At 40.6% G+C, this 11,088-nt stretch overlaps 1 non-coding gene and 1 pseudogene across 1 annotated transcript; one reads left to right on the top strand and one right to left on the bottom strand.

Moving 5' to 3' along the window:
- Positions 1 to 1,713: 1,713 nt before the first annotated feature.
- On the top strand, positions 1,714 to 1,817 carry LOC112475451. Its single transcript, XR_003044727.1, has one exon. It is a non-coding gene; the product is annotated as a U6 spliceosomal RNA (small nuclear RNA).
- A 2,334-nt stretch (positions 1,818 to 4,151) lies between these two features.
- On the bottom strand, positions 4,152 to 4,270 carry LOC112475499 (annotated as a pseudogene).
- Positions 4,271 to 11,088: the final 6,818 nt, after the last annotated feature.

Below are 11,088 nucleotides of genomic sequence, written 5' to 3'. Positions count from 1 at the left end.
AAGTGACCCATCAAACGTCTTCTCAAGGTTGCAGAGCATCTGATAAACCACTTTTCCTACAGGGACCAAGTTTCTACAGGCTTCTTGAGAATCCTTTAAAAAAAATGCAATGGAAAAAAATCTAAAATAATGCTTTCAAAGTTAAATGGACATCAAGGAAAGAACTGCATAGAATACTCATTCTACTTTCTCAGTGTAGACTACCATTTTTCATGTAATACTTTAGAACTTCTTAAATATTTGATCAACTTCTTGACTTTTGCACTTTCAACCTGTCTAGGCTGTTTCAAGAATAGATCTTATCGCAATTCTGTTGACAGCACAGCAACCCCAGGTGTGAAAAGTCCTAATAGGTCTCCAGGAAGTAGGGAGATGGTCCTCCCCTTGCTGCAAAGAGCACAAAGAGAATCAACTGCTCGATCACATGGTGGAGAGATGGCTTCCTCCTCTATTTCCCCAAAAGGGCCCATTAACCAACTTGAATTCCAAGACTCTAGAACCACCTAACGAAATGTAAACACTTTGGAGGAAACAGCAAAAAGGCAGGAATTTTATTTATAATAGTATAAATTCCCTGAAAATTTCAATTCAGGTAAGCAGGTATTATAATGGAATAATGCTCCAATTATTTTAATTATTTTAATTTTATTTCATTTTGTTATATTGTGTAAATCGCTATGCATTTGCCAAGCGTACCAGTTTCAATCCATATCACCACTATCCTCCATCACCCCTCTGCACTCCAACATGTCCCACAGAAGAGAAGGGCTTCAATTAGAGGTGCCTTTACAAGAGAAAAATATAAAAGCATCGAAATAGGAGATGAAGAAGTCGAACTGTCATTATTTACAGATGGCATGATGCTTCATATAGAAAACACTATAGACTCTACAAGAACACTACTAAAAACAATTAACAAATACAGTAAAGTTTATGGATACAAAATCAATATCAAAAAAAATCCATACCATTCCTATACTTTAATAATGAAGTGTCAAAAAAAGAAGTGGAAAAAATAATTCCTTTTGCAATTGCAACGAAAAGAATAAAATATCTAGGAATAAATTTAACGAAAATGTGATGGACCTATTTGATGAAAACTATAAGACCCTATCAAAAGAAATTGAAGAAGATACAAAGAAATGGAAAGATATTCCGTGTTCTTGGATTGGAAGAATCAACATAGTTAAAATGAGCTTATTACCTAAAGTATTATACAGATTTAATGCAATCCCCATCAAAATCCCATCAACATTTTTTAAAGAAATCAAACAAAAAATCTCAGGTTTGTATGGAAGCACAAAAGACCCCGAATTACCAAATCCACCTTGAGAAAAAAAAACAAAGCTGGAGGCATCACTCTGCCTGACTTCAAATTATACTATAAAGCAATAGTAATCAAAACAGCATGGTACTGGCAGAAAAATAGACATACAGACCAGTGGAACAGAATCGAGAGTCCAGAAGTAAATCCATGTTTTTATGGGCAAATAATTTTCAACAAAAGAGCCAAAAACATATAGTGGATAAAGGAAAGCCTCTTCAATAAATGGTGCTAGAAAAACTCGAAAACCACCTGCAAAAGAATGAAACTTGCCTATTGTCTATCACCACACACTGAAATTAACTCAAAATGGATTAAAGACCTGAATATAAGACCTGAAACAATAAATAGCATAGAAGAAAACACAGGAACTAAACTCATGGGCCTTGGTGCTCGCTTCAGCAGCACATATATCAAAATTGGAATGATACAGAGATTAGTGTGGCCCCTCCACAAGGATGACACACAAATTCATGAAGCATTCCATATTTTGTGCAGTGCCCTAGCCTCCTCACACCCAATGGTGATTTTTTAAAAAATGGTGGGGTTAGGAATGGTCTCCCAAGAGACCCGCTCTGTGCTTGCACTGAGGCTCTCCCAGCCTCCTACCAGATCCCAGCTCGCTCAACCTAGACAGTCTCCCGCCTCACTCTACCTAGACGGTCTCCTGCCATCTCCATGGTTGCCCAGTAACATTAAAAATAAATAATAAAAAATAAAAATTAAAAAATTACATCGTGGATCTTGGACTTAAAGAGGTTTTTATGAATTTGACCTCAAAGACAAGGGAAGTAAAAGCAAAAATAAATGAATGGGACTGCAACAAACTAAAAAACTTCTGCACAGTCAACGAGGTAAGGAGACAGCCCTCCAAATGGGAAATTATATTTGCAAGCAACACCTCCAATAAGGGCCTAATGTCCAAAATGTATAAAGAACTCATACAACTCAATAACAACAACAACCTAAACAAGCCAATTAAAAAATGGGCAGAGGACCTGAACAGACACTTCTCCCAAGAAGAAATACAAATGGCCAACAAACATATGAAAAGTTGCTCAACATCACTAGTTAGTAGGGAAATGCAAAGCAAAACCACAATGAGATACCACCTCACACCCGTGAGAATGGCTATCAACAGGAGAAAAAATAACAAGTATTGGAGAGGATACAGAGAAAAAGGAACCCTCGTACACTGCTGGTGGGACTGCAAATTGGTACAACCACTACGGAAAACAGTCTGGAAATTCCTCAAAAAAACTAAGAATTGATCTACCATACGATCCAGCAATCCATCTACTGGGTATTTACCCTCAAAGACTTGAAAACATACAACCAAAGTGTCCTATGATAGATGATTGGCTAAAGAAGCTGTGGGACATATATACAATGGAATATGACTCAGCCATAAGAAGAGATGAAACACTGCCATTTGTGACAATATGAATGGACCTCGAGATAATCATGCTAAGTGAAATAAGCCAGACAGAAAAAGTTGAAAACCACATGGTATCATTTATATGTGGGATATAAACCTAAAGGCAACAAATGAGCAAGACAAACAAACAGAGACTCGGGGACATGGACAATAGACTAGTGGTTACCAAGGCGGGGGAAGTAGATGGGGCAAAAGGTGTCAAATATGTGGTGACAGAAATCTAACTATGGGCGGTGAACACACAACACAATATATACATGCCTTACTGTTGAATTGTACACCTGAAACTTACTGGATTGTGTTAACCAATGTCACCATAAAAAAAAAAAAAATGCCTTTAGTGATGTCTGCTTGCCCTGTCACCCTCAATCTTTTCGGATGATTAACTAACTTAAAAGAGTCTTCCCATGAAAAGCATAAAAAGCTATCAGCCAGTTAGTGATACACTAAATTTTGAATCCAGGATACCAAATATAAATTAACATGCAGCTGAATCGTCACAGGGAGACATAATAAACTTCACTTACATTATACATTTCTTCGGTGATGAAGGAGAGATCTCTGAGGCTCTCAAAGAAAGGAAATGGCTTTGTTATTGCATTCGCTATCTCCACTTTATTTTTCTTGAAGTGATTCAAGATTTCATGGACAATTGTCTCCTTGTTCTGGAATATTGGAAACATCCTAAGGAAAAAACACAATGAGAAAAGAAACGTTAAGATTTCAAGATGCCCACACCACACACACAAAAAAAAAAAATCTGGGCCCAGATAACTTCACTTGTGAATTCTTCAAAACATACATTTAAGGAAAGATATTAACCAATTTTACACAACTCTGTCAATAAATAAAGAAAAAAGGAACACACACTCCCAGCTTGCTATAGGAAGACACCATAAGCCTGATACAAAACCTGACAAAAATGTTACAAAAATGAAAAGTACAGGTCAATATCTCCCATAAACATAGATGGAAAATCTCCTCCAGAACACTAGCAAATCAAATCCAGCAACGGATAAAAAGAATAATACGTCATGACTAACTAGGACTTGTCTTAAGATTTTTAACATTTCAAAATCAAGGAATCTATGTCACCACATTGAAAAAATAAAGGAGGAAACCCTACAATAATCACAATAGATCAAAAAAAAAAAAAAAGCACTTGATAAAATTCAATATCTGTTCCCTTTTTTTTTTTAACTCTCAGAAAACTATATATAGGAATTTTTTTTTTTTTTAGGTGAGGCAACCCTTGGTTGATCTTGGTTGACAGAGGCAACCCTTGGTTGATCTCACAGATCGCAAGGAGGACCTTGTCAGCTTACAATCCCTTATTAATTTTGATCGCAAGGACCTTGTCAGCTTACAATCCCTTATTAATTGTTTTTATGCCCACAGCAGCTGGTCTTCCTAGGTGGTCTCCCATCCAAGTACTAACCAGGCCCAACCCTGCTTAGCTTTTGAGATCAGACGGGATCGGGCTTGTTCAAGGCAACATGGCTATAGACGAAAGTAACTTTTTTAATCCAATAAAGTATATATATGAAAAACTATGCCTAAGATCGTATTTAAAGGTAAAATACTAAGTCCTTTCCAACTCAATTTAAGAGCAAGACAAAGATATTCACTGTCACCATTTCTATTTCACGTTCACTGGAAATTCTAGCCAATGTGATAAGGCTATGAAAATGAATTTTTAAAATAAACCTTAAAAAGGAGAAATAGACCTGCCATTATTTGTTTGTGTATTTATAAAAATATTTATAGCCAAACTATTAGAATTAATTAGTAATTTAGCAAAGTAACTGGATTCAAGATCAATATGCAAAAGTCAATTGTATTTCTATATACTTGCAACAAACAAGTTGAAATAAAAATAAAAATAATACCATTTCTAAAACTTCAAAACCATCAAATAAAAAAAGATAAATCTAACAAAAGATGTGCAAAAACACTAAACTGAAAATCGCAAAGTGTTTGCTGAGAGAATCTTTTAAAGCCAAAATAAATGGAAAGCTATACCATGTTTATGGATGGAAGACTAAATATTAAGATGTCGATTCTCTCCAATTGACCTATAGATCCAATATAATCTCAATAAAATTCATCTAGAGGCAGCCAATATGTTTCTTGGCTCAAGTGCGCCGAACACAGTCACCATTGCCGCCACCACCACGAATGTCTCAAGGGAAGGAATGTCTCATGCAGGACCCCTCTCCCGGGATCTGTTTTTGGACATCTTCCTGTAGGAACAGGTCCAGGAACCCGGGGAGGTTCCCGGCATGACTGATCTCATAGAGCCCATCAATCTCGAGTCCTCCCCAGACAGTGACAACCCCGACAATGTGGCTCTGTGGCTGGCCTTCATCAGGGCGAGATGGAATTGAAATGAAGGCTGCCCTACACTGCCAAGCTGCCCGGGATGGCTATGCACAGCTTAGCTTTCACCTACAACCAGATAGGTGTGAAGGGTGTTTTTAAAGTTTTATGGATGATTTCACTAACCTCCGGGAAAACATAAGGTCCGAAGCTTCCTCACCTTCAGGAACAGTGGCCCCCGACCCGGAGGCGGGAGCTGGTGCTGTCTGTGCTGCGGCGGCGGCTGCCGTTCCGCTGACGGCGCCAGGGCTCTACCAGTGACTCCAGCTCAGCCGCAGCGCCAAACAGGAGCTGGCCACACCCTGGAGGTGGCCCTGTTGGTTTTTTTGCCATCTTATAGTTAAATTCTGAGTGCTGGGACACTACTGAAGTGTTATACTAGTTTTCTTCTTGCTTTTTGTAAGAGAATTTAACTCATTTTAACTTTAGGGTCATTACTGGTTAACTGCCCCGAGTCGAGGCCCAGCCGGGCCTGTTCTCCAACTAGCCCCACTCCACCCTGCTGTGGCCTGTCACCCAGAAGGAGCTTTCCTCTAATGGGTTGGTTATATGGCAGGCATTGGGGCAAGTGCTGGTCATACCTCCTCGTGCGATGTCCACAGCAAAGAGAAAATCCGCTGGACTATATTTCTGAGGGGTGGAAAGAGATCAACCAGATATTGGTGTCCAAAAAAAAATTCAAGTAAGATTTTTGTGAAAATTGACAAACGAATTCTAACGTATAAGTGGAGGCATTTTCCCTTTCCACCCAGGACTGAAGACTGTGTTTCTGCCCATGGAGTCTCACCTCCGGCTAGAGCAGAGAGGAGCAGAGGGGAACAGGGCAGGGCAGAGCAGTCTAGCTGGAGTCTAGCCAGTGAGTGATACGCCTCACCCCACGGCCTCCTCACAGCCTCGCCGTTTGCACTGAATAACATTTCCCTCTTCACCGTACCCCAAATTGGGGGTTCCTGTTGGTGTTGAATTGGTGCCAAAGACCATGGGTTGACAACAGTTCTTTGTGCATTATTTCATTTATGTTTTGGATACTGGGAAAAGTTTATAATGGTATAAACTAGAATCCAAACCAACCTAAAATTTATTTTCCCCCACATTAAAATTCGGCCCACATTTCAAATGACTGAGTACAGAAGCCATACCAGAAGTAGATCTGGAGTCATATTGGAAGTAGAATCCTCCAGCTCCAGTCAAGCCACCACCCCTGCTGAGCTCTGCCAGATGGCAGATGAATGAGCAAAATAAATGATTTTTTTTAAATTTCAAATCCCTACATTTTGGGTGATTTTTTTCACAGTAGTATAACTAGAACAGATTTTGAAGTGAGATGTTGCTGTAACAAAAACATAAACCACATGACATTGGCTTGGGACCAAGCAGTGGGTGAAAACCTACAGGTCCCCAAGGAACTGTCAGAGGGACTTTTAAGAAAGTGAGAAAAGTATTACTGGAAGTTAGAAGAGTGGGCATCCTTGTTATGTAGTGGTAGAAAGTTTTTTAAAACTCACCTGCACTAATGTGGAGAAGTAGAAAATACACCTAATGAACTCAATGACCTAGTTAAGGAGATCTCTAGGCAAGGAGTTGAGGATGTCAAGAAGACTTCTCATGAGATGGCCCAAGGGCATAAGAATGAAGATCATCTAGATCTTAAAAAGCAAGATAAACACAGTTAACATCCAGCTATATCTATGTTCCTAGACAATGATTTTTTCATTCATATTCTGCCATCACTCAACGAAGGATGTAAAGTGACATTTTTAATATCTGAAATATATAAGTTAAAGTTATATATTTATTGGAGCAAAAAGAAAATGAGAGCAGGACATGGACTAAAACCAGAGCATGAGAGATCTAGGTGGGACTGTGGCTCTAATGTGATAGTCCGTAGATCCCACATTGAAAAACATCGCATCCTTTTGTCTTTGGGCTATTAAAGTTGGTGGACATTTAATGTTAACTGTCTCAACTTCTATTCATCTTGTCTTTATCGTCTTTGGAACTCCATCTAGGTTCAAACAGTAAAGATGAAGTTTGTCTCAATTCCCCTCTTGCCTCCTCCTTTGACAAAACCACATTCCACCAGTGGAAGAGATTTGACTCTGGTGGCAAGTTGCAGAGAGCTGATTGTTGTGACAGCCCCAGCAATGTGATGGATTGGCTAGCAGACAGACAGAAAAGAATGAGGATCTTGAGGCTCTACGAGATTTATCAGACTTTGGGTTCAGGTACAGGAAATCTCAGTAGAATTAACACAAACCTAAGTGCTAAGGAAATGAAAAGATCTATGTTGGGAGTACTCAGCTCAAAGAAAGAGGGCATTTTGGTTGGCTCCCCAGAACGACTCAGCCATAAGAAAGGATGAAATGTTGCCATTCGTAAAGGCATGGATGGACCTCGAGGGTATTATGCTAAGTGAAATAAGCCAGACAGGGAAAGACAAATACTGTATGATTTCACTTATAGGTGGAATCGGAGAAAACAAAACAAATGAACAAGCAAAACGGCCACGTCCAGCGCAGCCTGCTTGCTGCCTGAGTGAGAACGGTGGGAGATGCTGAAAAGAAAGAGAGAGACAAAGGTGGGATCGGGAGGACCACCGTCCACTGAGGATGGAGCAGTGGTGCAGTTTTATTTTTCCGAGATGCTTTTTATACCAGAGCATACAGTTGCTGGCTAAGACAAGATTTTCCTCTGCACAATCACTCAACCCACACCCTACTATGATCTTTAGTGATTCAGTCTACTTGCAGCTATGAGCATACTTCCCTATCTCGGATGGAGCAATACCACACTGTTCCTGCCCCTCCCTACCCCAACGATTTGTACTTCCCCATTCTTAGGAGGGTTCCTTAAGGCGAGGCAACCCTTGGTTGACCTCACAGATTGCAAGGACCTCTTCAGTTTACAAGCCGCTCTCCACGCCTCCCCCTTTTGATTTTTAAGCCGCAGAGCATGCCATGTAATATGAGATTGTGCTCTTTGTCGTTGGAGGATTCGGCAGCCGACTGAAAAAGCACAAAAGAATACAACTAGTAAGCATATAATTCCAGCCCAAATCCAAAAAGTATGTTTAAGCATATTTGAAGGATTAAACCCTTGCAAACTACCTAATAAATCTTTAGTTAAATCTTTTAGATTGATAATAGTATCCTTTGCATTCCGTATAACTAGAATCCCCTGATGCAAATGATGCAAATCTAAACTTAAATTATGCCCCTCCGCATCTGTTGCCAATTCCACCTAGACTGATTATAGATTACACAAAATAAACCAATCTCATAGATTGGTGGCTGCCAGAGGGGAAGGGGTGGGGCATGGACGAAATGAGTGAAAGGGATCAAGAGGTACCAACTTCTAGTTTAAAATAAATAAGTCGCAGGCACGTGATGTATACAGCACAGTGACTATAGTCAAGAATTTTGTATCGCAAATTTGAAATTTGCTAAGAAAGTAAATCTTAAAAGTTCTCATCACAAGAAAAAAAAATGCGTAACCTTGTATGGTGACAGATGCTACATGGCGATCATTTCACAATGAATACAAATGTGGCATTGTTATGTGGTCCACTTGAAACTACCATAATGTTGAATGACAAGCATACTTCGATTTCTTTAAACCCTCAGAATTCAGTATGTGAAGAATAAGGCTTTAGAAGAAATAAAAAGAGATCGGTTTAAGAACTAGGTTTCGGTCTAGTGATCAAGATACAAAGAGCGGGAAAGAAAAACGATGCTGTGATCCCATCAGACCCAGACATAGGAGACAATGGGAGAACGAACCTAAGAGGCAGGTTGAACTCTGAAAAATCCTGCTGGGACAACTTGGAAGGAAGAATGTAATAACCAGGCCTTTTCACGGCTGCAGAGAGGGGACTAGCATGGGGCATTTCTTCCCCAAAAGAGATACTGTAGATTATTCAAGGCTTGAAATGCTCAGAAGCAGAGGAAGATTTGCAGCTGCGGGGAAGCAGGGGCCAGCAGACAGGACCTCTGGTAACTGTCTTCGTAAGCTTCGCCCAAAGCAGCTTCAGTTCAGGCTTCTGTGCTGAGGGGTGAGTCTGGGCTGAGACCTGGGATTTACCACTCAGAGGAGTAGGTGCCCTGGTCTGTGAAATTCAAGAGCAGGAGGCGGTGGTGGCAGCAGTGGCCACTGTGGCTGAAGGGAAAAGAGCCCAGGCTTTGTCCTGTGGATGAGAATTGGAAGCAAGGAGCAGGAGCCTAAGCACTTTTGGTGGAACATTCATTCCCAACTCCTGACGTCTTCTTCCAGGAGGGGGCACACCAATCAGCGTGATACTCTCCTCCTCCCTATGAGAGACAAGTTCTTAGATGTTTCTAGAGAAGGAACGTGGGCTATAAAGTGTGGTTTCTTCCCTCCCATCTCTCTGGAGCCAGCCACAGGGCAGAAAGGAATGAGGTGAAGCCTCTAGACTGATGCTTCAGGTATAGGATTGCAAGAGCAGGCCTTGCCTGGCTAGGGCAGGTGCCCCATATAAAGACGCCCATTACGGTCACATCTCTAAGCCATGTCTCCCAGTCCAGTTTTGATTAGTAATGAGACAGAGGTTATGCTCTCCAACTACATGACTTCTTATTTCTCTCTTAAGTGGCTCTGGAATCAAGCACCTAAATGGTGTTATTGTGTGTTATTGTGTGGCCCCCCTGAATTCCCACAAAAACCGAGTGAGGCACAAAGCGATAGTCTTTGCTTGGAGATGTGTCTATTATAAATGAAACTGCCTCTCTAGACACTTCCAGCCCCGACTCACCATCGGTGCGCCAGAGCACAAGGCTCAAAGGGTGAATGGAACAGAAGATTTTACACATCCAAGGCTTACGGGTGGGAGAGAACATCATGGAAAATGGCAGCGTAGGGAGCACCAGGAATCTGTCTCTCCACTTAGACAACAACTGTACTAGCAGAAACCGTCTGAAGTCACAATTTTAAAACTCTGGAGTCTATCTGAATGCTCGTAGCTTCCAGGAGAAAGCTTGGCTGGTAAATTGTGGCTAATTTTGGTTAATTTCAGCCGCTGCTGCTGCAATGGTTACCTACCCCTCACCCCCCAGCCTAGTGGCAGGCAGCTGAGCCCGCATTCCTGGTGTGGCTTGCTGGAGCCAGGGCGGGCAAGAAGGAACTAGTCCTCCAGTTATCAGGACGCTATGCTCTGCTCGCCGATCACGGCTTTTCATCTCAGAGGTGCAGGAACAGAGGCAGGCAGCCTTGTTGCAACCCCATGGGCTGAAGTGGCTTCCTGGGATTTAAAAGAGTTGCATCTAGTTTTATTTGTTTTTTGTTTTTCTTTTTCCTTTTCTCCTCTTTTGGAAGCCAGACATTTACGATTAGGACATTCAAAGGCAATCATGTACACAGGGCAATTTGGAAAGCCACTGCACATGCCCAGAGACAGATGCAGGTTCAGAAAAGACCTGAAAAGAACTTAAGCTTTCTCCTCTAACTGATCCTTGGCACAGAGATAGTTTTCAATAATTTTTTTAAAAAATTAAGAAGGCAAAATTAAGATAGTATCTAAAAGAAATAAATACTTAGGAATAAATCTAACCAAAGAACTAAAAGACTTTATGCTGCGAACTACAAAACATTGCTGAAAAAAAATTAAAGAGGGCCTAGATAAATGTAAAGACATCCTATGTTCATGAACAGAAAGACTTACGTTGTTAAGATGTCGATACTACCCAAAGCACTCTACAGAATCATCATGATTGTTGTCAAAATTCCAACAGCCTTTTTCACAGAAAACGAAAAAGCTGATCCTCAAATTCATATGAAATTGCAAGGAATTCTGAATAGCCAAAATAATATTGAAAAAGAAGAAAGTTGGAAGACTCACCCTTTCCAACTTTGAAATGTTGTACAATGCTACAGTAATTGAAACAGTATGGTACTGGCAAAAGGACAGAAATATGAATCCATGAAATAGAGTAGA

The sequence above is a fragment of the Pteropus alecto genome, unplaced genomic scaffold, assembly GCF_000325575.1.
Source record: "Pteropus alecto unplaced genomic scaffold, ASM32557v1 scaffold110, whole genome shotgun sequence".
Classification (NCBI taxonomy): Eukaryota; Metazoa; Chordata; class Mammalia; order Chiroptera; family Pteropodidae; genus Pteropus; species Pteropus alecto.
Note: the sequence above shows the minus strand (reverse complement) of the source record. Positions and strands in the feature narration are given on the sequence as shown.